Genomic DNA, 27576 nt, shown 5'->3' on the forward strand with positions numbered 1-27576 from the left:
AGAAAAAATATTAAATACATTCAAATAAATGGTTTTTAAATGTATTAAACTGTCAGTACTCAGTTAAAAATTAAAGAAGGTAAGGATACATACACATACATATACATACACACAATTCACTTATATACATGCCTGTATACGTATATATATCCCATTCATTAATTTATTTTGAAAATACTAATCTGATCGTGCCTGATCTAAGTACTGATTCCACACCCCCCCCCACTCAGTACTATGGCCGTTGTATGTAACAATTTCCAGGTTTGAAATGCCACTGAACCACTTCCTCTTCGCCTGACTTAGAGGACAAAAGTCCCTTTCTTAAGCCCTTTTATGACACCTTTGATCATTATGAGATATAATAATATGTTGTAATATAAACTTCTATTACCATAATATTCCTGTAACAATTTTAATAGAGTATATTATGTTCACTTTCTTAAATCAAATCCTAGTCTTCTCCATAACTGAATTAACTCAAGTTAATTAATTCATTAATTCTTTATCCATCAGATATTCCATGACTACCTATTTGTATATCTATACTACCTTAGGCACTAGGAGTGGAAAGATGACCAATGCCCATTCCCCTGCTTTGTTGGAAAGAGAGGCTTTATAAAATCAGTTCCTAAAGAAGGAGTGTCAGATTACATTTTTTAAAAACATCCATCAAAATATTTCACATTCCATATGCTTTTCCTAAGTATGACTTTGACATTCCTCTCATTGAGAAGTGGGGTCAATGTTTATTCCCTCGAATCTGGGTGGGCTTATGACTACTCTCAGAGTGAATCTATAGGATCTCTAAGACTTGGTCACAAGTAGTCTTCTCTTGGAAGCTGGTCACAGCGCTGTGAGGGAAAGCCTGGTGCAGGTGTTCCAGCTGATAATCCTGGCTAAATCCTGGCTGCCAGCCAGCAGCAGCTGCCAGACATGGGAATGACGTCAGAGAATCCCAGCCTTTAACCTTTGATTCAATCCCAGAATATTATAGAGCAGAGACAAACCATTACCACTTTGTCCTTTCTGTTTCTAACTCTAGAATCATAAATAATAGAATCATAAAAAAATGGTGGTTGTTTTATGCCACTAAATCTGACGTAGTTTGTTTTTAGGCAGAAAAAGTAATAAGAATATTAGGTAATATTTGAGATGCATTTAGAAGGATGAGAAGAAATTTATTAAAGGTAAGAAAGGGCAGTAGAGGTAATAGAAATAATAGTACATCATTATGTCTATTCTGGTATTTTTACCAAGAAATATTTATATATTACCATGATTCCCCATATATAAGGATCTAATAAGTGTTATCAAGCTATACCTTTAAATTCAGCTTGACTAATGCATTTCTCATTCTAGTGACCATCCAAAGATATGCACTTTAAATATTTGGAGTCAAAGTTGCAACATAAATGCGATGTGAATTTCATTGAAATATGAAAAAAAATCTATTGCTACTAAGGCATTCAGAAATGTAAACAAAATGTGAATTTATCCTCATCTGATGAGATTTTAATTTAAATTTCATTTGCAGTGTGGCATTGGATGTAACCAGCTATGTCTCACCACTGCTTGGTTTTTTTTTTTTTTTTTTTTTTTTTGAGTTATAGGCTGCCAAAAGTTTTAAAGAGGGCAGTTACAAAGTGGGGGAAATTCTGCTTTTGCACTGGGAGAACATTTCAGGCATGTCTGTTGATTTTTTTCAAGAGTTCAATAAAAATGAAATCTTGAAATGGAGGAACAAAAGAAACCTTTCCCATTAAAAGTAAAGCTATCTTAATATTTCACTTGTCAACTATATCTTTAGATGGATAATATTTGTTATGTACTTAAATATTTTTAATATAATATTTGAAAGGCAATTTATATGAATTTTTTCTCAGCAGCTGGAGGCATGAAGATCATATATTTAAGAATGTAATCTTCCAAGTAATTAATACATTTTTACATTGCTTTTTATAACTATTTTTATTGTGAAGAATAAAAATATAGAGAAACTTTATTACAAAGGCAAGTGTTATTAAAGCATTAATTATAATGATATCAAAACACATTTATTGGGCACATAATATTCTGGAGAGTGTGTCATAATTAATCTATTCATTCTTTTATGATAGGCATTTAAATTTCACTAAATTTTCATTTTTAAAAATTAATGACATAATGAATAACTTTATGCATATATCTTCCCCATTGATTTAGACTCTGTATAGATTTGATAAAATAGAGAAAATCTGGATTAAAAGGATAAGAAAACATCTAAATTCATTTTGATCTAAGTATGTTTTATTAAGCATATAATTAATTGCTTAATGGGAAAAGAAATGTTTGTTAATGTCATACTGTTGAGTATGATTTTAATATCAGCAATTTCAGTGCTGATTTACATGTTTCAAGGTATGCACATGGCAATCCAATTTTTACTAAACAGCCTACTTAACTTTGTAATTATAAATTTTAGAAATTAATAAAAATAACAGCAAACCAAAAGAAACACAAATTTACTTTAAACATGTTTCATCTTACAAGAGGATTGCTTATAGAAGGGACCACTTCTTTTCAAATATGCCACCAACGATGAATTCAGAAATATATTCAGAAGACCAAGAAATTAGTGCACTGGACGGAAGACACAACATGTTTACTTTCTCTCTCCTATTCTAAAGATGTTTATCCTAAAATCAAAAAAATGGTATATTCATCTCCAACAAATATACCATTAGTATGTGATGGTCATATTTTGTCAAAAGGACTTGACAAGCATCAGTAATAAATCACATGCTATGGACTAGTGTTATCTCTTTGTCCTTATCCTATTTACCAATGGTTCTGGGTGAAGTCCTGGGACCACTAGCATCAGCACCACATAATCAGAAATTCCTGAACTTTGAGAATCCTGGCTTTCTGATCAGAGAACTTCTGTGATTGGTATAGTTTGCATGTTTGTGTTCCCTTAAAAATTCACGTTGAAACTTAATCCCCAATGCACCAGTATTAAGAGATGGAGTCTTTAGCAGGTGATTAAGTCATGAGGACAGAGCTTTCATGAGTGGATTGGAGACCTCATAAAATGGCTAAGGGAATTAGCTAGGCCCTTTTTGACTTTCCCTCCCTTCCCCATGTGAAGACATGGGGAAGGATACTGTGTCTTCCAAAGGATACTGTGTCCAAGATGCCATCTTGGAAACAGACACCAGGCCACCACCAGACTCTAAACCTTCTAGGACCTTGATCGTGGGTTTTCCAGCCTCCAATACTGTGAGAAATACATTTCTATTATTTATAAATTACCCAATCTGTGGCATTTTGTTATACTAGTACAAATGAGCTAAGACAATGACTATTTGTATTAGTTTGCTCTTCTGAAACACAGGTACATTTCTGATATGCACTAAAATACGTACACATGCACACACACAAAGACAAAACTAACACTTTCTTTGGATAAAGTTGAATCATCCCAAACAAACTTTATGAATGCTGTGCCTTTTGGAGATCTGAAATAAAATGATTTATTGGAGCATCAATAAATTGTATTTACCATTAAATGTACTAATATATCTAATTGCTTCCTAAATATTTAGAATTATGTTCTACAGGATTATCAAATACAAATTCTACAAACTAGAATTCATCACTTTCCTTTACCCAGTGATCTATCCTACCTTTTCAAATAGTTTTTTAAATAAAGATCAACAAAATCTACCCAAGAATTTAAGCAGAATTCAAGAGGTAGTCCTACACACTACTCTTTCACTAACCCCTTAAATCCAGCATGTATTCATCCTATTTACTATTTCTCCACTCAACTTCCTATTTTACATCCTCACTGCCAAGGCCACCTCTCCAATCTCTCTTGGTTTAACTGGCCTTCTAGCCTTCTCTTTTTCTTTAAATACAACATTCACAACATCGATCCTCCTCTAAGTACAAATCTCAATTATTTACTGATCTGCTAATTTTTTAATTACTCAAATATTTCAGAAAAATCTCAAAATCTTTAATTAAGCATAAACACCATATATAATTTCATCCTTCCTGTTCTCAGCCTCCCCACTAATAACTTACTATGTAATGACAGAAAAGTACTTAAAGCTATGCAAGTTGTTTCAAACAACTATCAAGAATTCATGCTGTCCTTTATATGGATAAAGGAGTGAAGGAGAAATAAAAACAAAACAAAACAAAAAAACAAGAAATAGTATGGCAGACAACACTTTCAAAAGTTAAACAGTAAGGGGGAAATAAAGGGTGACACTGTAGGAGTCTAAAGAAGGCTTGATTGATTGACCAGTTGGTATTAATAAATGAGACAGCTTTTAGCATGCTTAAAGTTGGCATAAATTATTTCTAAAGATTAAATTTTAAAGAAGTCACAAAGAATATAAAACAGAACATTGGACATTCAATAATTGTAAAAATATATACCCAGAAAAGGAGAGAAATCCTTGAGCTTAATTTAAGAGATAGAACAAGCTTTCACAATCTTACAATTACTTAACAGGAAACAGAAACCATTTCTTTTAAGTCTTGAAATTCTCTAATGGAGAAAGTGCCAAATGATAGTTGCTGCCTCTCCGAGGGTAAAACTACATTCCAAATATAAATATTAGGAGGGAGGGAGAGCCTGATTCCCATTGTAAAAGTCAATTCGATGTTAAAAGAGATATCAAACAGTCACTGGGGGAATTAGGTATCATTGCTGCCTAGTGGCTTGCTGAATATATCTGGGAACAATTGCCATGTTCTTTGTTTTAGCTAATAAAGTTGTAGCCTAAAGTTGTATTCCATTAAGGAATCTCTAGAGTCTTTCATTGCCTGAGGGAACTTAAAATCAGCAGTGAGGAAAATGGGATGGTGAAAGATATCATGTTCCTGCCTCTGTGTTCACAATGCATTTGTCAAATGACAGCTTATGTACTATACTGTATATTTTAAAATGACATTTTAGAGATTTTAGGCACTTGGTGTATATATCTATCAAAACAAGACAAATTGACAAGAGGCCATAAACTAAAAAGCCACAGCAACACAAATACTAAAAACAAATCAAAAAGTTCATGGCTTTTATATGCACTTGTTTCCTCATCTTGGTAAAGTCACTGTGATAGTATTTCATTCATTAGAAGATGCTATCTGTATTATATGGTATAAATATTTTAAAGATTAGTATACTTGTTTTATATGACAGTCCCCTTATGTATCCTGTCCCTAAACAAATTTATTATATCCCATAATCTGGACACTAGCACATTTAAAAGATATAATTAAATGATCTCTATTTTAAAAATATTTTAAAAATATGAGTCATGAAAATAAAGTCAAGCAGCAATATATTATTCTTATATATAGTGACATGTTACTACTATTGTATCAAAACGTATATTTATATTTAATAGATAAGAAACTGCATAAATTATGAGCATAGAACTATATCCTCATAACTCATATTTTTTCATAATGTCCTACATTTAAAATAACAGTGCTTAAGAATATCAAATATTTTGTGGACTCCATGTGAGGGTTTTTATTTTTAGTATACGTTATTTGAGCAAATATCGAGTGACAAAACCTAATACGGATTTGACAATTATTTTATGTTTACTTTTTTAACAGCATCTTTACACCTGTAAAAATGGATCATATAGAATATTTAGTCTATAAATAATGTGGATTTCTGAATTTCTTACACTAACTGCATTTTGTCACTCACTGACTTTCAAATTCTAGAAATTGGTAACCACTTATCAGAGCACTAACATTTTTCCTAAAACACCTATAAATTTTACATTGTTTAGGTTTGATAATTTCTTCCTCAAGCATAATTTTAAGTTTCTAAAAATCAGATATTCTTATAAATCCAAAGCAGAGCCCCGACTTGAGGCTAATAAATGATGGTAACAATGTGGTGTAGACAGGGGCTACAGGACTTTGAAAATGTCAGGGCCTTAATAGACCAGATTATCTCTGATACTTAAAATTCTACCTAAACAAAAGAAATGCTCTAAACCATGTCTTATTAACCCAACAGTTATGCAAGAGCAACTACCAGGTGAGAGTGATCTCATTTACATATGTCAAATTAAGTCCCCATGTTTTAAAAAGATGCCAGAAATATAAGTGAGTTTTAAATAGGTCAGGAAAATCTACTCGAGTCTAGAAAGGCCTCTCAGCTACCAGGCAAGTGATTATATCCCAGGCAGCTCTTGAAAACCAGAAACTGCCAAGCTGTGCTGAATAAATTCTCCTCAATAACCTTTCCATGACAACTTTCTCATTTCCTATAATGTGGAGACAATTAGGTGTTAAATTACGTGTTTGTGGAGCAAAGCAGCAACCTTTGAAGCAAAGGTTTTACTGAAGAATGTCTTGGGTGAATGTGTAAAAATAGCTTCTAACAAGTAAAATAGTTGTACAATGTCCAGTTCCTTAATTTAACAAATGAGAAAACTGACATCTAAATAACTTCACTAACTTGATGAGTGCGACACAGCAATTTTGAATCAGAATAGTACTGGAACTCACAATTAAATTCTCAAGCTGGTGATCTTTCTACCAACATGTTAGTTTGTACTTTTAAATAATTCCAGTTAGCCATTTGTCTTTCCAATCAACCATTCCCTTAATAAAAATTTATTGATGCATATGAGACTATGTCAAACATGAAAATATGAAGACCTGCATGGCAGTTTCCAGCTTTCAAGAGATTAATAAAACAAGCTCCCTACCCTCAAAAAGGTCAGTCTTTAGTTTTTGAGAAGTTTCTATGTGTCCGGTACTGTTGTAGGTGCTGGGAATAGAGTAGCAGACAAGATGAAAAAAAGGCTACCTTTTAATTACAGGGTTGGGAACATGCTATATTCAAAGCATATACTGAGTGTTTTAAGCTTATAGAGGTGAAAAACCTAATGCATATACTGAAAGCATCTGAGAATGGAGAAGGTCAAAGAAGAGATTCATCTTGATGGAACAAATAGTTTAGGCTAAAAAAAGCAAATGGGAGGAAAAACAAGGCATGTCTGGGGAACTATAGTGTATTCTGGGTGGTTATCATAGGGATGAGTGGAGGATTCTGGGAGATCGACCTGTAGAGTCAGAAGGTATCTCATAACATTAAATCTTGTTTAAAAAACCCTGGCAAATGCTTAAATAAAATGATGAATAAATGACAAAGTAAAACTACATCTTTTCATTCACTTCTTAAATTTCTGCTTCAATCAGAATAGAAGAGATCTTTGACTAGCCCTTTAATTCTACCCCTGGTATCACGTTATTTAAAAAACTCTCAAATTAGGCAAAATTTTCCACAAGGTAACCATATTCTCAACTAATATTTGTCATAATGTTTCTCTTTCCAGAAATTTCCTATTTTCTGTTAGATTAAACCCTGCCAAATTTTCAACATCCAGCTCAAATCCTAATTCTCCCCAAATTTGTCTGATCTCATCATTCAGAAACAAGCATTTGACAATTTTGTTACATGTTTTCTCATATTAGTTATCTTTACATGAATAACATATACTACTTCCCTAAATAGAATATAAATACCTCGAGGTTAGAGACCAATCTTACACATTGTTTTATTCTCATAGTGCCTATTAGAGTACCCTATCATCTGTAAAATAAAAATTGTAACTATTCTCTATGAATAAATCATTTGCTGCTTAAAATGAACAATTAAATATAGTAAAATTCAGCAATAATTTGACTTCTGACATTATTTCACTTGCAGTTGACTCTCAGCTATCTGGGTGTCTGAGAGTCTTGTTTCACTGAGGATATTTACCTTACAATAACACAAATATGCAGCTTTCATGATTGGATATTTACTTTGGCATTTGTTTGGTGGTATACATTATTGGTGAGGTGGAGTTGCTTTACTTAAATACTTGTGCCTCATTTTACATGTTATTTTATTATTTATTTTTTATGTATTTATTACCACCACCAAAGATAACAACCATAATAAATTGATACTGCTTACATTTTCTGGAGAATGGGAGAAATTATACTTCATCAACAAAACAGCTCCAAATACAATCAGGACAACAGCCTCACAATCAACAATAATTTTTCTACTTTTCCTTAACAATGTTTTAGCTCTTTTTTCTTAGAAAGAAAAATACTTTACCATGCCAAAGGCTACCCACTTCCCAGCAGGTAGAGGCTGCTGCCTCTCTTTTGGATGATATTGTTAGAAATTCTGTCCTTTTTGTTCTCTATCTGAAAACTTGGCTGGCCACTGCCTATGTGCTTTTTAAAGAGTATCCTTCCTCCTCTTCACTTTCCCTCTGTGATCCTTCAAGGTCAGATACAGAGAACTGTCAGAGAAGAGGAGGAAAATAAAAGATTCTTTATTCCCCTGTGTTTTTTATCTTTATCTCAGCTGAAACTATTAAGAGAGTAGAGAAAGAAAATGTAAAGATTGGTTTTGGCTCTTCTCGATGTCTTCCTCAAAACCCAAATTTTCCTCTTTACTTTTTTCCCTCTGGGAGTCTGACCATATTTCACAACAAAATCCCAAATCTTACAGTGTGTGGCTGGGAACTAGAATCAGCAGGTCTAGAATATTATTCTGGTTTACCAGCACTGCCATTTTTCATTCTGGTTGGATATTAGTTGTTTTCAGAAATACTATGAAGCTATGGGGCCAGGTTACTGATATTGGAATCTGTATGAAAGTGAATATAGAACTGGCTTCCTAAATACACATTTAAAGAAATTGATTATCTTTATAGTTTGCCACTAGCACTGTTCAAATTCAGAAATCTTGGATTTATTTTTTTAGATATTTGTACAGGCCATGGATGACTCAGATTACACAAAGTGATTGGTAACCAGGTCCAAGTTTGAATGATTCCCTGGTGATGGGTGATTGGAGTCTCATCTTTTCTTAGAGAATAACAACCTTATTGTAATGCTAATTTATTGCTGAATTAATCTGCAGAGCTGAGAAGTAAATTCCTGAAATAAAGTTTTTGACTGCTATACTGTAAATTTTTAAATGTTAAAATATTAATTGAAGTGGAGGCTAGAATTCTGTATAGATTCACTTATACTAAATTTCAATACTTAATTTCTTTTTTATTAACTTATTTTTTTTTTTAAAGATGGAGTCTTGCTATATTGCCCAGACTGGAGTGTACTGGCTATTCACAGGCTCAATCATACCCCACTGCAGCCTCAAACTCCTGGCCTCAAATAATTCTCCCTTCTATCTTAGCCTCCTGAGTAGCTGGAATTACAGGTGCACCCAGCTTTAGTACTTAATTTCTAACCCAATCTTGGTATTATAATGCATTTATTATCATGCTGTATAAATTGTAATAAAAGAAAAAATAAGAACGAAAGAGATGTTGGTTGTTTACCAGGTATCTAGAAAACCATGATACTAATAATCTTGGTAATATCTATTTGACTAGTTTAGGATAAAACTGAGAATAGGTGGTTATCATTTGTTCTTGATACAATTTACTAATAAATTGAATTAAACAGCTGATTTTATCTGTGAACAACTTAGAAAGCAAGTTACTATTCTAGCATATTGACACTGCACAGGAATGAAGAGCATACTACTGGTATTCAGCATAGCTGGTACTTGTATGTCATTTCCTTGTCAATGATTTTGATGTTACATACCTAATAGGCTTGGCTGAATCCTGGCATTTAATTGTAAATATAATTTGCCACCTCCATAGTGTTCCATCCCAAAGTGGAACATCTGACAAATGTGCAGGGAGATTTTTACTGCAAATTTGTAACACCTCAGTGGCTGTCATTGAGAAATTCATCTGTACATCCACTTTGAAAGTGTCTGTAAAAAATAATGCTGAATAGTAAAATAATTATATTGTAAAGAAAGCATGATAACATTTGGCACCTAATGAAAATTTCCTTTATATATGAAGACATTTTCTGAGATATTTTGCATATTAACACTATTTCTATGTTTCTTATTCTGGTGGAAATTCACATAGTAGAATGGTTTTCAGTGTACTTGATCAATATTGTGAGAATAAGAATCCTTCCAATATTAGAGAAAACTTATTTTAATAAAGAAAAATCAACTATGACTTTCAGATTGAGTGTTAAATCTAAAAAAAGTGAGTGTGCGACTCTGTATGTAACTGTGAACACACATAATTGACCTGTAATTAATAATAATCTAAGAGCCAGATGAATTTTGATAACTGAACATGATAATCACCTATAGCAGGGGTTGGCAAGCTCTCTATAAAAATAGTAAATAGTTTTGACTTTGCAGATTATGTGGTATTTCTTGAAACTCCTCAACTCTGCTGCTGTCTGAAAAAAGTGGTCATAGGCAGTACATAGAGAAATGGGTATGGCTGTGCTTTGATAAAACACTTTCTTATTTTGGGTCCCTTTCATTTACATGTAAATTTTGTAAAAATTTAATTGTTAAGGAGGTATAATTGTACAAATAAAAAGTAAAAGAATATATATTTTTAACTATCTGGGAGGAAAAAATGTTAAAATACTTTATAATCAAATTAATACTCCATATTTTATCTTTATAAAATTATATCCATTATGTCACACATAGCACAATCTATGACTTTTCCAGACTGTTTCCCCAAACAGTGTCATATTTTCTTTTAATAATGAACTATCTCAATTCCTAATTTGGGTATACACACAAAATATTTTAAAGTTAGGTCTTGGATTATGTTTAATATTGGGTTCAAAAGAGTAACCAAGACAAAATTTTTTAAAAGCCTAAAAGTTTAGGAAATCAAAGTACTGGTTTTCTTTTTCTTTTTTTTTTAGACAAAGACATATGTCTACAATGGATTGTTTTAAGAAATATGCTTGTGGATATATATGTCTAAGGGTGTGAAAGAAAAAATAAATATTACAAATAGATATTTTAAACATTAGAAGTTGTTATTTTGTTGTAATTTGTAAAACATTTTATTAAATTTTAATGTTTATTTCTGGCTTCTAAAACCAGTTTTTACTAAATATATAGGCTTCACATTTCCATTTGACTACTCTCTAGCTCTTCAAATGTTAAGTATGTAGCGCCTCTTTAGCTATAAAAGTGTATTAGTGCACAACTTAAGAGTAAAAATAGAATCTCTTTAAATAATTTGAAAATCAAATGATATGTTTTAGCACTAAAATGTAATCCACAATTTCATATATATTATTCTTAATTTGAATATTGAATTAAAGTCTGTATTTTGCTTTGAATATATGAGAGTCACATTTCTGTCTGACAATAATTTAGATTTTCAAAATTCAATTATTTAATATTACTTCTGCCAAAAAATCATGGATTTGAGCAAAAATCAATCCAATCTCCCAACCAATGAAAATTAGACAAAAAAAACTCCATTTTTTCAAAGAACAATTATAGATTTCATTGAACAGAGGAAAAATATATATTTATGACTCTAAAATATGCTATAAAAGTTAAAACTATGTTATGAAATGAGGTAGATGTAAAATTAAAATATAATATTGTATATGATATATGCTTATAACCTATATTTTCTCATATTATTAATCTTTATATGATATTTAAATGAACAAAAAGTATAGAAGTCTCTACTGAATTATCTAATGGTCTTATATTATTAGACAGCATTAATATTGAATTAGACTAGTCCCATAAAGTTAAGGAATATTATCTTTCTGTTGCTATGTCTGTGATTTAAAGAAATGAATTTTAGAAAAATAAATAAATTAAATAATGGAAACAAAAAACATAGCATGCTATATGCTTCAACACCAAATAATCCTGCATTCTAAATCTAATATTGAATTCAAGTCTACTTGCTCTTTCTCTAAGCCATATTGATTTTTGCACAAATAGGCAAGGCCAAAAGGAACAGCTAGAAAACTGAATGATTTAATAAGTATTTTTGCTAGGCTACATTGCTATATTGGAAACTTAATTATAAACAACATACATTAGATTCCACAATGACAATCTTTGTCAGTCCATCATTCAAACCAATTGGAAAAAGAAAGACTCTGTGGGACTTGTTCTGTTTAATTTCAAGAGTAGAAATACTATGCAATGTTAAGTTGGCTTTTTTGCACTTTTTATGATACCATTTTTCTCAGTTTTTCTTCAGCCTTGGCAGGAAATTAGGTGCTTTTTTCCCCTCTATTTTGAGGACAATAAGAAATCTAAGTTCAACAAACAAGTCTTCGTTTATTCACTATTCATGCTAAGAATTATTTTTTCATTGCATTTTGATAGAAGGCCTTTAAGAGTATCTTTCAAACATGCAGCTTCATCCACTTCTTCATCCCCCTTCCTTTCTTTCTTTCACTCAAAATAAAATGGAGAACAATTAAACTAGGTTGCTATATTTGGTGCATCCAAACTTCACAAGTTGATAGCATAATGATTTTAATAACTACTTTGCATGTAACGTGGTGACAAGTTGACACTGAGGTTTGTGTCCTGCAATTTTATTTTCTAGCATTCTATTGTTACACGACAGAAATAGTGATATGATTAGAGTGAATGTTACAATGTTTTCTTTGCTTCTGATTTAGGTCTAATATACATGTTTAGTGTACTTTTACTTCAAAATATTCAAAGTACAGCATGTGCTAAATTAGACAGGCACTATGTGGAAAGAACACAGACAATATTTGTTAGAAGACTACTAATCCTACTGCTTTCACATCATTGAAAATAAAATATATGAACATATCACTTCTTTCATGACTTGAAAATTCAGTAGAATTTCACAAAAATATAACAATGCAACTTCTACTCAATTTAAATGAAGACTTTAATATGTTTAACATTCATTTTCCTTTTTAGTCAGTAATAATCCTGTTGGCATATTAATTTTTTCTTTTACAAAAAAATCTTTATCAGTCTTATTAGAACTCAGGTTCAGTGCAGCAAGTTAGATTGTACTACAGTTTTTTAATGCTTTTGTAAAAATGTAAATAACATAATGGCCCAAGTGTACACAAATTGTACAGACGGTGTATGTCACATATTAATATACAGTCATGCATCATTTAACAACAGGGAAATGTTCTGAGAAATGCATTGTTAGGCAATTTCATTGTTGTATGAACATTATAGAGTGTACATACACAAATCTAGATGGTATAGCCTACTCTACACTCGACACCTAGGCCATATAATATAGCCTATTGCTCTTAGGTACATCATGTTACTATACTGAATCCCATAGGCAACTGTAGCACAATTGTAATAATTAGTGTATTTAAAGACATCTAAACATGGAAAGGGTACAGTAAAAATACATCATTATAATCTTATGTGACCAACACACATATGTGATCCATCATAGATCAAAATGTTTTTTATGGTGCATAATTGTATATTAAATAATACATCTACTGTCATTCCATTTACATCATGATAATTTCCCCTATTGTTTCATCTTGCTTGAAAAAAAATTATTGTTTATCATTCCTGATTGGGATGATCAATTAGTAGCACTTATTAAATCATAAGTAAATGTACTCCCAAGAGGAATATGATAAAAGAAATCTGCTGCTTAAAAAATGTTGGCAAAATGTTTTTGTCCAAATTAAACACATACATTTGTTTATATGATTAAAATTGTATACATTCTAAAATATAATAATATTAAATTTTTATATTTCTAATAACAATTCCCTAGTAAGGAGAAATAAAGACATGGGGAAAAGGGGGCTCATGAATGCATAAAAGAGCAGCAGTTACAAGTGTTTTCTTTTCTGCACTGCTCTGGAGAACTCACTGTTGTTCTATTCTAAGTTGGTCAGGGATTGCCTACTTACTTATTCAATGTCATTTGTTAATTGCCTTCTAAAGTCAGTAGTGATGGATACAAAAAATAATTATTAGTATGGCTATAAATATCCCAGGGAACAAAAGTGAATGCTTTCTAACTCCCTTTGATATGAATTTATCTTCTATGTTGTTTGATTCAGAGATGATTAAACATTTTCAAAGTCTTAGTTCAGTTTCTTGATCCTCTACAGAATTGTAGATGATATGTGCAAATGCTAAAAATCCTAATTATTTATATAATAAGCTTCTCTCTCTTATTAGAATTATAATTTCTTATAACAGACTTATTTCCCGGATGTTTTAGAGAAGACAAATTCTTTGCCTTGGGAACTCACTAACTCAGTATTTTTTTTAAGTCCCTGTTCCACAAGTGAATAAATGTCAAATTTTCACACACACACACATATAGTTATATATATATATAACTAAGTCAAAACATGAGTATTTAAAAAGTTTTTACCATTTGATTTCTATTCTATAATATTGTGGAAATGGCAAGAGTATAAGGGGAGTAAAAAGATTGGGGGTTGCCATGGATTCAGGGGAAAAGGTGAAAGGGTTGAATAGGTGAAACTTAGGAGGATTTTTAGAACAGTAAAACTATTTTGTATGACAGTGTAATGGAGGATATATGGCAGTAGATATTTGCCTAAATACCTAAATACTTATTGTACTTTACGGCACAAAGAGTGAACCTTAATGTGTGTAATTAAAAAAAATTAATTGGAAGGTGGAAGAATCACAGTATGGAGTGTAGAATGTAAAAACAAAACAAGCCAACCTAACTGTGATACTAGTGCTTTTTTGGGGGGGGGGGTACCAAATTTCTTTATTTGAAGGAATGGTACAAATGAAAGAACTTAAGTGGATGTTTTGGTACAATTTATAGAAAAGGTAAAGGAAACCCCAACATGCAGGTACTGCCTGGGTGACCACGGAAAGTCACCCCGTGGCTATCGGGAAGTTAGCCTAAGGCTTAGCTCTTATCACTGTCTCCCAGGGTATGCTTATCAAAGAGATATTCCGCCATGCCAGATTCGGGGGCTCCCATCTTGCGCAGGTTGGTTACGTGGTCACCCAATTCTTTGATGGATTTCACCTGCTCATCCAGGTAATGTGTCTCAATGAAGTCACACAAATGGGGGTCATTTTTGTCAGTGGCCAGTTTGTGCAGTTCCAGTAGTGACTGATTCACAACGCATACTCCATTGCATACAGCCCGCACTCCCAATCATCATGGTCTGGTTTCTGGATGTCCTGAAGGAAGATTCGGCCACCTCGTTGGTTCTGCAGCTTCATCAGTTTCTCAGCATGTTCTTTCTCCTCATGAGATTGGTGAAGAAAGTATTTGGCAAAATTCTTCAAAGCCATATCATCACAGTCAAAGTAATAAGACATGGACAGATAGAGGTAGGAGGCATAGTGCTCCAGGTTGATCTGGCGGTTGATGGTGGCCTCGTTGAAGGAAGTGGAGAACAGATACCCTGCAACTTTTGAACTAACTGCAGTTTTTAAGTTCAACAGGAAAAGAAAATCTATTTATGCACTGTACTCTACTTGATAAAATAGTTTCCTACTGGCTTAGAGACAAAGGTCCCATGCTAAAAATATTCCAGATATTTTACGTAGCTACTCCACCCTCCAGTAGATCTTAACTCCTACTCTTGAGTAGTGACTCTTTTTCCAAAGACAACAATATAGAATGGGGAAATGGAGAACGGAAAGTTACTGTACAATGAAGAAACCTGGCAAGCCCTACTTCAGCCTGTTGAGGTCAAAATCAACAAAGATAAGTCATGGTCATGGTATGCAGCTTTGTGCTGATGTGATGAAAATGGCATTTAGCTCTCTAGCATTCCTAACCAAAACTTATTAATATAACCCCAGTCTAATTACCAGAAGAATATCAGACAAATCCCAATTGGAGGTCATTCTACAAAATACTTGATCAGTACTCCTTAAAACTGGCAAGATTGTAAAATAGAAGGAAAATCTGAGAAACTACCATAGCCAATAAGAGCCTAGGGAGATATGACAAATAAATGTGATGTATTATTCTGCATGAGATCCTGGAATAAAAGTAGATTTAAGTAAAAACTAAGGAAATTTGAATAAAGTATGGACTTTGGTCAATAATAGTGTATCAATATTGGTTCTATATTTGTGCTCAGAAGGACCATATTAATGTCAGTAATAGCAGAAATTTATTATGGGATAAATAACTCCCTGTACTATCATTCCAATTTTTCTATAAATCTATTAATAAAACTGTTCTAAAAATAAAGGTACTTAAAAAATACATTATAAATTATGACCAGATTTGGAAGACAAATCAAAATCCTTGTTAAAAGTTGATCAATAAAAATTATACAGGAGAGTAATCAATGTTTATTCCTTTTTAAAGGATAATAAAAGAGGAAATAATTGCTCCTCAGAACATTCCTGATTTATTATGCTCTAGTGAATTAGTCAAAATAGCGCAGTCAAAACAGATCTGGAGAAAGACCAATGGCACTGGACTTCTACTAACCCGCATTCCAAAGCCTTTAATTCAATTGCAGGCTATGAACTAAACTAAACAAACTTCTGAAATTTGAGTTTTTTTATACACACAGAGGGGGAGATAATTCTTTTTCTTCATGATACTATTATGAAGATATAGTCACATAAATTTTTAAAACACTTAGCATATATTCAAAATGCCCAGTCCAATGTGGGTTTCCAGTATTCATTTTGGTTCACATCTGTTGTCTTATGCAAGACAAAAAAGTCATAGGGAATTGCTTATGAAATGTTTCAATGTTTTTTTTAATAGTTGGAAAACTGAAGAACATGAGAACCTAGAAGAGACAACTTACTGATTGGCTTGAGAATCCTAAAGAAAAGCAAGTTCGCCAATTTCCCAGTTCTTACTGACTGGATATGACATGCAGGAAAAATAGGCAATACAAAAAGCTAAAGTACTGGCTTGTGTAAACTTTTTTAAAAGTTAGCCCTTTTAATATCTTTAGAGTTAGGATTTTTCTTTGGAATTACAATATGTGATTGACCTCTGAGTTCAGCTAGATCCTAATATAACATGTATTGATCTTTTGTGCCCCAAATGCCACTGGCTGTATCAAATATAATGTATCCTATCTCACTAAGATGAAGATATGATCTTAATTTGAGAAAAGTTGAGTTGCTTCAGTTCATTTTACTGATTTCTATTTTCAAAATTCCAGTCTAACGTATGTACATATGTATATATATACATTCATATGTACATATATATGCATATCTATATATGGTACATATGTTTAATACATATGAATATGTACAAATATGTGTGTATAATCATATGCACATGTACATCTATATGCATATATCTAACTATATATTTATGTATGTCTTTTGCAACCTTCTTGTTCTTAATAAATTCATCCTTGAATTAGATTTTCATAGATTATGATGAATGGCTTCTATGTAGCTTGGCCATTCAAAAGTTAATATAGAATTTAAAGTATAAAAGTGTCTCCATCTTAAAATTTAAAAAGATGTTAATAATGATTGTACCTCCACAATAATATCATGATAACCAACAGTGTGATGATAAAAATAGTTTTAACAGATAAAAAATTTTAGTTATTCAGGGCACATTTCACTGTCCAAGTATATGGTTGGATTTCATTAGTACTTCATTACATTAATTGCCCTTAAGAGCACTTAAAATAATCACAGAGTACTTATACTTGGAATGCTTCTTTAATTTTTTAAATAAATTACTATTAATTTATGAAGATTTATGTATCAAATATTTTATAGTATATTACTGGGCAGGAAATTATATTCCTGATGAACTTAGATAAGTAATGGGTGACCTGATTTTGGAGGCACTGGGAAAGCTCCTACCTAACATCCAAGTCCAAGTGTATCCACCATGGATAGAAGTCTCACATTCTACTTTCTTAAAATTTTTGGCATTGTTGTTTTTATAATGCCTACATTCCTGGAATGGGTCATATTTAAGCAGATATTTGTTACAGTAGTGAGTTAAGAAACTGAAAATATGTTCAATCATTTCAGAGAAAAATCAGTGATAATACTTGCTCAGGAGGGCAAAATGTATAGCAAAACACAATAGGTTCACAAAAAAGGGAAAACTGAAGTACTGAGAAACTTTCTCCTACTCTATAGTTTTGTCTAGTTGCAAACTTAAAGTAGCAACATGCCTGCTACTATCTTGTGACACTGGATACTTTTGCAAGCAGTTTCAGCACAGTTTCAGTTGCTGAAAGTGAAGTTCATTTCTCACAGCCTCAGGCATTAAAAAAAAAATTCATATGGCAAAGGAGAATGAAGTAAGGAAGAATGAATTGTATGCCGATCAGACCTCCAACAAGAATAAGCACACATTTATATCATCAATATTATTATTATATTATTATTTATATTATTAGCATAACAATACATATTAATTAATACACATCCTGATAAATGTGGGATGGATATATAGGTAAACAGATATACATCTATACAAGATTTTATGTGGCAAAAATATCTTGCTGCTAAAAAAGATTGAAACCCAGTAGTCTCTAGGAATTGTTGTCTTACGGCACTTAATTAAGACTGCCGTTACCTACATTTTCCTTTATAATGCTTATGGTTTCATGCCTTACGTTTAAGTCTTTTAATGTAAAAAATCATTAATTAATTTTTGTAAGTGGTGAGAGATAGGGGTCCTATTTCTTTCTTCTGCATGTGGCTATCCAATTTTTCCAGCACCATTTATTGAATAGGGATTCTTTTCCTCAGTGTATGTTGTTGTCGGCTTTATCAAAGATCAGTTGCTTGTATGTAGATGGTTTTATATCTACATCTGGGTGCTCTGGTCTGTTCTATTGGTCTATGCTTCTATTTTTGTGCCAATACCATATTGTTTTGGTTACTATAGCCTTGTAGTATAGTTTGATGTCTGGTAATGTGAGGTCTCCAGATTTGTTCTTTTTGCTTCAGATTGCTTTGGCTATTCTGGCTCTTTTCTGGTTCCAAATGAAGCATTTTTTTCTAGATCTGTGAAGTATTACATTGGTATTTTGATGGGGTATTGGTATTTTGATGCATTGAATCTGTAAATCACTTTGGGTAGTATGGACATTTTAACAATGTTGATTCTGCCGATCCATGAGTGTGATATGTTTTTCCATTTGTTTGTTGTCATCTGTGAATTCTTATCTTAGTGTTTCATAGTTCTCTTTGTAGAGATCTTTCATCTCCTTGGTTAAGTATATTCCTAGGTATTTTATGTTCCTTGTAGCTATTGTGAATGGTATTAAGTCTTTGATTTGATTCTCAGCTTGACTGTTATTGGTGTATGGAAATGCTACTTATTTTGGTATGTGGATTTTGTAACCTGAGACATTGCTGAATTTATTTATCAATTCTAGGAGTCTCTTGGTGAAGACTTTGGGGTTTTCTAGATCCAAGATCATATCATCAACGAAAAGCAATAGTTTGACCTCTTCTTTCCTGATTTGGATACCCTTTACTTCTTTCTCTTTCCTGATTGCTTTGGCTAGGACTTCCAGCAATGTGCTGAATAGAAATAGTGACAGTGGGCACTCTTGTCTTGTTCCAGTTTTTAGGACACTTGCACTTGAATGTTTATTGCGGCAAAATTCACAATTGCAAAGATGTAGAATTAACCCAAGTGCCCATCAATTCATGAGTGGATTAAAAACATGCAGTATATGTATACCATGGAGTACTACTCAGCCATAAAAAAGAATGAATTAATGCCTTTTGCAGAAATTTGGATGGCACTAGAGACCATTACCTTAAGTGAAGTATCTCAAGAATGAAAAAACAAACACTATATGTACTCTAATAAATTGGGACTAACCGAGGAGGACACATGTGTACATAGGGAAGTAAAAGTCATTGGAAATCACAACTAATGGGCATGGTGAGCATTGTAGGGGGGGGAAGGGCATGTCTCAAATCATGGTTGGGATGCGGCAAAGTCATAACATGTAACCAAAATATTTGTACCCCCATAATTTCCTGAAATAAAAAAATAAATAAACTGAAAAAATAAAATAAAATATATATTAATATTTAAAAAGTCATTGGAAATCAAGCAGGGGGAAGGGGGAGGAGGGGAGGAGCAAAAACCTACTCAAAGGGTACAATGAACACTATTCAGGTGATGCGCACATTTATAGCCCTGACTCAAGCATCACAAAAGCTATCCATGTAACAAAAACATTTGTACCCCCTTAGTATTTTGAAATAAAAAATAAAGAAAACTACCTTCAATGCTTAAAAAATAATGTAGCTCACCTTAACAAAACTGCTTTGAGCCACACCTAAAACATGAAGCACTGTGATTTCTATGAGAACTTTTCCATTTGTCTTTCTCTGTGAACCTGTGTAGTAGTAACATTCTGATAACCAAATTGGATGTTTTCATGATAAGAGATTAACTACTAAACAATATTTAGAAAGAAAACTAGACAAAATGATATCCTAATTCTGGAAATAATATAGAACATTTAACATTTTATTCAATCTAAATGTGGTAATCACCTTAAAATTATTCTTATGGCAATACAATACTGCTAAAGAAGCAGCCTATTTATTTAGAAACTGACAAACCACTTTCTGTAATTCAAACAATGACATCTTCATGCATAAACGGGGGTGGTGGGGGCAATAGGGATGTCATCACTTAATGAGCTACAAAGGGAGCAACCAATGAGACACAAGGTCTCCCCAAGCTTAAACTTGCTATGGTGAGGGCAATGAAGAGGGGGTTCTGCCAGAGTTAAAAAGATGCTAAAATTTTAACCTTACAAGGGAAACCAGAGAAGCTGATTCATTAAAGGTTCCCATTGAGAGATAAACCAGAAAGCCATATAGAAAAAAAAAATTCAGGAGAAGGGAAAGACATAGGAGATGGAGACAAAACTGGCTTCCACATTTATGTCCATCCATTATCTAACATGAGCTTGTAGCTCCGTAGAACTACTGTCTATTTTAAAAGGGACAAAAATAAATATTAAAAAACTTACAATTTATTTCATAATGATTATTCAGTATAACATAAAGTTTCTATTGCTTTTCCAAAAATATTCCCTAGAAGTATATTAGTTTTAATTTTCATAATTATTATATTTTAAAAGATACTTCAAATTTAACACATAGAATAAAGAGATCTGCCTGTTTTATGTTAAAAACTTGGAAGCTTTTGACAATCACTAATCTCATTCGTTTTTTAAATATAGATCGCTTCAAATTTTGGGCGATGATATTTTTCTGCCACATTCTGTGGTCTACCTCCCACATCCTATCGCTCATGCGGTCTGTCTGTGTTCTAATCTCCTCTTAAAGTGTAGTATTATCTACCTTAAGAATGTATTGCCTAAAAAATAATCACTCTTGTTGTACAACTCATTTTTTGAAAAAACATTGAATAAATCACATGTACATATTTTTTTCTACAGATTTTGAAAACAAATTTAAAATCACATTCCAGGGGAAAAAAGAATCACTACTAAAACAAATATGACAAAAAAAAATAGAGTGGTGCAGACTGGGGAGCATGCCAGGTTGTCTACAAGGCAGTCAATACAAGTTAGACTTCTATGCTTATTCTAAACTTCAGAGACCAAGAATCTAGAGAGTGAGGAGAGTTTAAGGAAAATATCTTCTTATTGAAAAACCATCAAATGCTTATTATAAAAGACTTGTGCTCTGAGCTCAATTGTGGCCTCCTCACAAAAATATCCCTATATTGAAGTCCAAATGCCCAGTACCTTGGAATGTGACCATATTTGTAGATAGAGGCTTTAAAGAAGTAATTAAGATTAAATGAGGTCATTGGGGTAGGCTCTAATTCAGTGAATGGTATCCTTATAAGAAGAGGAAATTAGAACACAAACGTATACAGAGGAAAATGATGAGAAAACGTGGGAAGAAGATGGACATTTATATGCCAAGGAAAGAAGCCTCAGAGGAATCCACCTTGATGACACCTTGATCTCAAACTTCTAGCCTCCAGAACTATGAGAAAATAAATTTCTGTTGCTTAAGCCAACCAGGCTGTGGTATCTTATTATGGCAGCTCTAGAAAACTAACACAAACTCTTTCTCATTCTTGTCTCTCTGCTGTGATTATGAAAAGGGAAAAATTCTGAAAGATGTTCTCTCTTTCACAAAGATGATGCAAGGAAGTATAAGTTATGTAAACTAAAGCCCTTTGTATAATTATCAAAATCTATTCACAGATGAGCTTAGTTTAATAGGGCAAGTAGCGTCAATAACAGAAAACATGTGCACATAGCACTTTTGACTCTAAGCAGCCAAGGTATATTGTGGTACCCACAGGAATTTAGAAAATGCAAATCTCCAAAGAATAATATTTTAAAGTATTTTCATATGGCAGGATGAGTATTTAAACCATTGTGGTATTACCAAGAAATCATTAAAAATTTAAATTTAATGAAATAGTACTTTATCTTGTTTTTCTTAAAGGTTGTGATTTTGTAGAAAGATACAAATAAATTTAATATCTGTTAAACATTACTTAACAATTATTCTATCCTGGGGAAAAGTATAGCTTGGTTTCCCTTATTGTCCAAACAAGGCATCATATGATGTAGGCATTGTATCTAGGAGAAAATAAAGCATCATTTACTTGGCCCATTGCAAAGCCAAAATATAACAGAAAATGTCAATCAAATTATTAAGATAACTTTGTACACAATCATATGTGTGGGTCATTTCATGCAATGATGCCTCTGTTTCCTCAAGAGACCTAGGGTTCTGGAAGGAACAAAATGCATATTTTGATTGGCAAGACCTAACATCAATGAGCAGGGCATCTGCTAATCTCTAAGAATGAATGATTGCACATTTCCAAGATTTTCCTGAAGAGAAGGACAAGGACATAGAAAATACCTCCCCAGTCAAACTTTATGAAATTTGTCTCTGAGCTGCTACTATTATCTGAAAAGGACACAGGATACTGGAATTTCTGTAATTTCAGAAGACCAGCCCTCTCCTAGAGAGAAATTCAAGATGCAAGGAGAGCAAAATATTAATTGACAGTTCATATTGAAGTTAAAGACAGAGCTGTGATTGAAATGCAAGTCCCTAGCCTTTCATTTATTTTCTCATTACATTTGCTTCACACCTAATCCACTGTTGAAGAGAATTTTTAAAGCATAGCCAGAATTTTTAAGACTTAGCATACCTGGTTTCAGGATATCTAAAGAAGGCATATTCTCTCCAAGATAAAAAGGCTTTTCTTCATTCCACTATAGTCAGTACAAGAAGCTCTGAAGTTAAAACCCTTGCCCCAGAGTCTGCCTTGACTTGTACAAGGTTGAACCTCTGAATTTTGAGTCATCTATCACTTTTCCTTTCGTTCCATTTACGCTTATATATGATTAAACTTAAGTTTGTTCTGAAAGGTAGTAAGCACCAAAAAAAGAAAAAAAAAAAAAAAAAAAAGAAGCTGCCCCCCGCCCCCCGCCCTCAATAAAAAAAACACTAGAAACCACTCCTGTGAATCATTCTTCAGGTCCTAGGTTTCTGACCTGTAAAAGAGAGATAATAATTTTCAACACTGTCATCTTCCAAGTCTATTTTAGCTTAAATAAAAATGCAGCATGTAAACTATTATTTACTAATTCCACTAAAAATTAAGTCCTTTCAGTGGCAATTTCGACTTAGCCTTGTTAGCATCTTTACTTAGTTCTTATTTTTAATGGCATCCACATGCCTTTTGGCATGAAATTCTACTCAGATACTACCCAACATGGCCAGATGTGAAACCTGACATACTGTGCTGGGAATGCTTTACTGGCCATGTTCTTAATCAGTATTAAAAGAGACTTTATAATGAAGATGGCACAGTCTAAGCTGTACACACTGTGAACATATCCACATTTGGAAATTTCTAAAATGGACATGAGCCTGTGAAGCTCACGAGCCTGGGGAGCTGCTGTGTTTAATGGCAAAAATGATCACAAAATTTATTTGTACTGAAGATTGCCTTAGGGAGTATATTGGTTTCCTATTTGCTGCTATAACAAATTATCATAAATTTAGCCACTTAAGACATCCTAAATTTATTGTCTTACATCTCTAGAGTTCAGAAGTCCAAAGTGAGTCTCACTTAGCTAAAATCAGTGTCTGCAGGGCTGTGTTACTTTCTGAGGGTTCTAGGGGAAAATTGGCTTTCCTGCCTTTTCCAGCTTTTAGAAGCTGCCCCCATTCCTCAGCCGTGGCTCCCTTCCACCTTCTAATCCAGCAATTGCCATTCAAGTATTTCACACTTCACATCACTCTGACACTGACTCCTCCTAATTTTTTTGCAGTTAAAGACTCCTGTGATTACACTGGGCCCAGCCACCTGTATAATCCAGTATAATTTCCCTATTGTAATGTCAGCTGATTAGCACACTTAATGCCATCTGTACCCTTATTTTCCCTTTACCATATAACATAACATATTCACAGCTTCTGGGAATTAGGATGTGGGCATCACGGGGGACCATTTTCCCTCATACTTGTGGAAGAATTCTTAGCAGAAACAGCTCTACAGCAACACAAAATAAATACAATAGCTATAATACTAAATATTTTGCCTGGAAGAAAGAAAAAACAAAACATAACAAAAAAAATAGAGTGAAAGTAGAGGTGGTTTGTGGCTCAGTAATGACGGATGAGAGGTCAACCCAACTTCAAAGCCACACTAGCTGTCATGCCCACACCTGAAAAGCCTGACTATACAACCTCCATTTGCAGCCTCAGAATATGACATCCTAGTGACCTGAGAACGACCAAGGCATTTTCGGAAGAGCAGGAGAAAGGAGAATGATGTCATGTGGTAGCCAGAGAGATTACAAATAAGAAACACTGTGGTGAAATTGTGTTAGTGGATGCTGAGATGGAAATTTGCTGTTGTATACCTCCCCTGGTCATTTATTCTTAACTCTGATTCCACAACAAAATAGTCTTTATGGATTTTAAAAACATAGAATATTGAATTCCTTTCTCAAAGAAGATGACTCAGTGGGCCTGGGATGCTGAGATATACAATGCCAAGTTTGTGAAGCTCTGTCAATTTAGTCTCTGAGCTTCTTAAGTTCAAAGTCTGTATCATTTTTCTCTGTGCTTCGAACATCAATCATAGTGCCTGGCATAGTATAGGTACTCAGTAAATGTTAGTGTAATGACCACATTATTACAGACTGTGCCAATGTGGCAGCATTGGAAAATGGTTATACCTTAAAAGATAATTTCCGGTTATGCTGTTTTTCATTAACTATGCAGGAATCCTAGCAATTGGCACAATATTCTGCCAATGTTGAGATTTTTAATCATGTCAGAATTATGAAGTTGGTACAAATGGCAGGCATTCCCTGACAATCCCATCTACAACACCTGTACCACTGCCCCCTCAGTCCTCTTATCCTGCTTTATTTCCCCATAACTGCTTGACATGTGTGTGTCATTTTGTTAAGACTCATCACTACTATGTAAGTCCAATAACAGGTGGGATATTGTTAGTTTCCACACTACTTTTTGCCCAGGATCTATGTGCCTCCTGAGAGGTATGTTCTCAATGAATATTTATTGAATGATAAAATTATATAATAAGACAGAATTAATCATTATAAAAATCATCTACCACTAAATTGTGCAGGTCAAAAGCTTCTTAACTGAAGATAAAGGAAGAAAATACTCAGGAGTCATAGGAGCTTTAACATAGCTACTTTGCAGCATAATGCTAGAATCAGGCGGAAGCAAAGGGTGTATCTTTTTATTATAATGTAGATTCCTCTAAACTATAGAGGAAAAGTCATACCAGAGAAGCTAATATTATCCTTTTAGAAACATTTCAATTATAATTTTGTAAGTGAATTATTAATTTCTTACACTACAGTATGCTGTTTAGTCTATTATATTTTAATACACACTGAATTTAGCTAATATTTTAATCAACTCATCAAAATCACTCTTATGGTGTTGATCAACACTGTGGTTCATCAAACCATAAGAATGCATTGAGGAAGAAAAGAAAAAGACAAAAAGACTATGGAAAACTGTATAGGAGAATTAACCCCCCCACACACAAAAAAAACTTTATAAAATCATTCAACAACAAAAAGAGAGTAATTAAAAGAAATAGAAGGTGAGAGTATTGATTAAAAGATATTTTAGGCCGGGTGTGGTGGCTCACGACTGTAATCCTAGCACTCTGGGAGGCCGAGGCAGGTGGATCGCTCAAGGTCAGGAGTTCGAGACCAGCCTGAGCAAGAGCGAGCCCTCATCTCTACTAAAAATTAGAAAGAAATTATCTGGCCAACTAAAAATATATATAGAAAAACTTAGCTGGGCATGGTGGCGCATGCCTGTAGTCCCAGCTATTCAGGAGGCTGAGGCCGGAGGATCGCTTGAGCCCAGGAGTTTGAGGTTGCTGTGAGCTAGGCTGACGCCATGGCACTCACTCTACCCCGGGGAACAAAGCGAGACTCTGTCTCAAAAAAAAAAAAAAAAAGATATTTTAAAAACATGTCAACAGATATATGAACTTATTTAGATTTTGAATGCTACATGAGTGTTTTGGTTGTTAAATAGCACTTAGCCTCTTTTAAGATAGCAGTAAAATAATGAATATAGCACTTCTGCAGGGTTAGGATGGAGTGAAGACAGAAGTGAAGGTAATCAGGTGCTGCTGGGAGAGCAGTTCAGTTACTTTATGTCATTTAAACCACACAGAGAAGGAAAACTGCAGAAAGAGCTAAAAAAGAGTCAACCAAATGTTTAAGGTCTGAATGTCTTTCTGAGGGTCAGAAAGAGGTAGAATTGCAGTATAAACTGAGATACTGAAGGATAAGAATCTGTTACCAGAAATTAGGATAAATGACTTAAAGATTTCTGAGATGGCATGGCTTTGAATCCAGCTGGTTATTACGTAAGTGAGTGACTGAAAAAAATAGAAGAAATTTTTAATAGTTTTGGGTGTGAAAGATCTGTGAGGTGTCTTTTAGGTTAATGCAGATGACCCATGAAAGCAGTCAAAAACTGGGATGAAAATTAAGAGCCAAGCATCACAATTTTATGCCAATATGCTGGAATAATCATTTCATTGGAGAAGCTCTCTGTTGTTGCTTACATATAGATCAGCAAAAAAGAAGAGAGCTATGGACACTGCTGACCATAACAACAAATGTCAGATAGGTCTCTTGCATATTAAAATCTAATTTAAAAAAATAGGGCCAGGTACAGTGACTTATGCCTGCAATCCCAGCACTTTGGGAGGCTGAGGCAGGAGGATGACTTAAGGCCAGGAGGTCAAGACCAGCCTGGGCAAACTATCAAGACCCCATCTCTAAAATATCAAAAAAATAAAATTAGCCAGGAGTAGTGCAGCACACCTATAGTCCCAGCTACCCGGGAGGCGGAGGTGGGAAGATCGCTTTAGCACAGGAATTTGAAGTTACAATGAACTATGATTGAGCCACTACATTCTAGCTTGGGCCACAGAGTGAGACCTTGTCTCTAAATGAATGAGTGAATGAATAAATAAATAAAATCATGATTACCATATTAATATGAAATAAACATATGTGAAGGAATTGTTTCTACTCATTAAATAATGAGGGAAACAGATGTTCAAACCAATCTAAAGAGTGCTAAACAATATTAGGATAACTGGGTAATGTCCAATAGGACAAACAACTCTAATCCCTGAGGTTACCAGTTCCATTTGGAGAAAT

General features: G+C 33.4%; 1 protein-coding gene and 1 pseudogene across 2 annotated transcripts in view; both read right to left on the bottom strand.

The window, feature by feature from the left end:
- Positions 1-27576, bottom strand: part of ZNF804A (zinc finger protein 804A) — a 272430-nt gene that overhangs the window by 87002 nt on the left and 157852 nt on the right. The gene's annotated exons all lie outside the window — the stretch shown is intronic.
- On the bottom strand, positions 14619-23067 carry LOC123643769 (annotated as a pseudogene). The gene is made up of 2 exons (XR_006736921.1): positions 23040-23067; positions 14619-15306 (listed from the first exon to the last, which is right to left on the bottom strand). The product of XR_006736921.1 is annotated as a ferritin heavy chain-like (transcript).

Source organism: Lemur catta, chromosome 8 (assembly GCF_020740605.2).
Source record: "Lemur catta isolate mLemCat1 chromosome 8, mLemCat1.pri, whole genome shotgun sequence".
NCBI classification, from domain to species: domain Eukaryota; kingdom Metazoa; phylum Chordata; class Mammalia; order Primates; family Lemuridae; genus Lemur; species Lemur catta.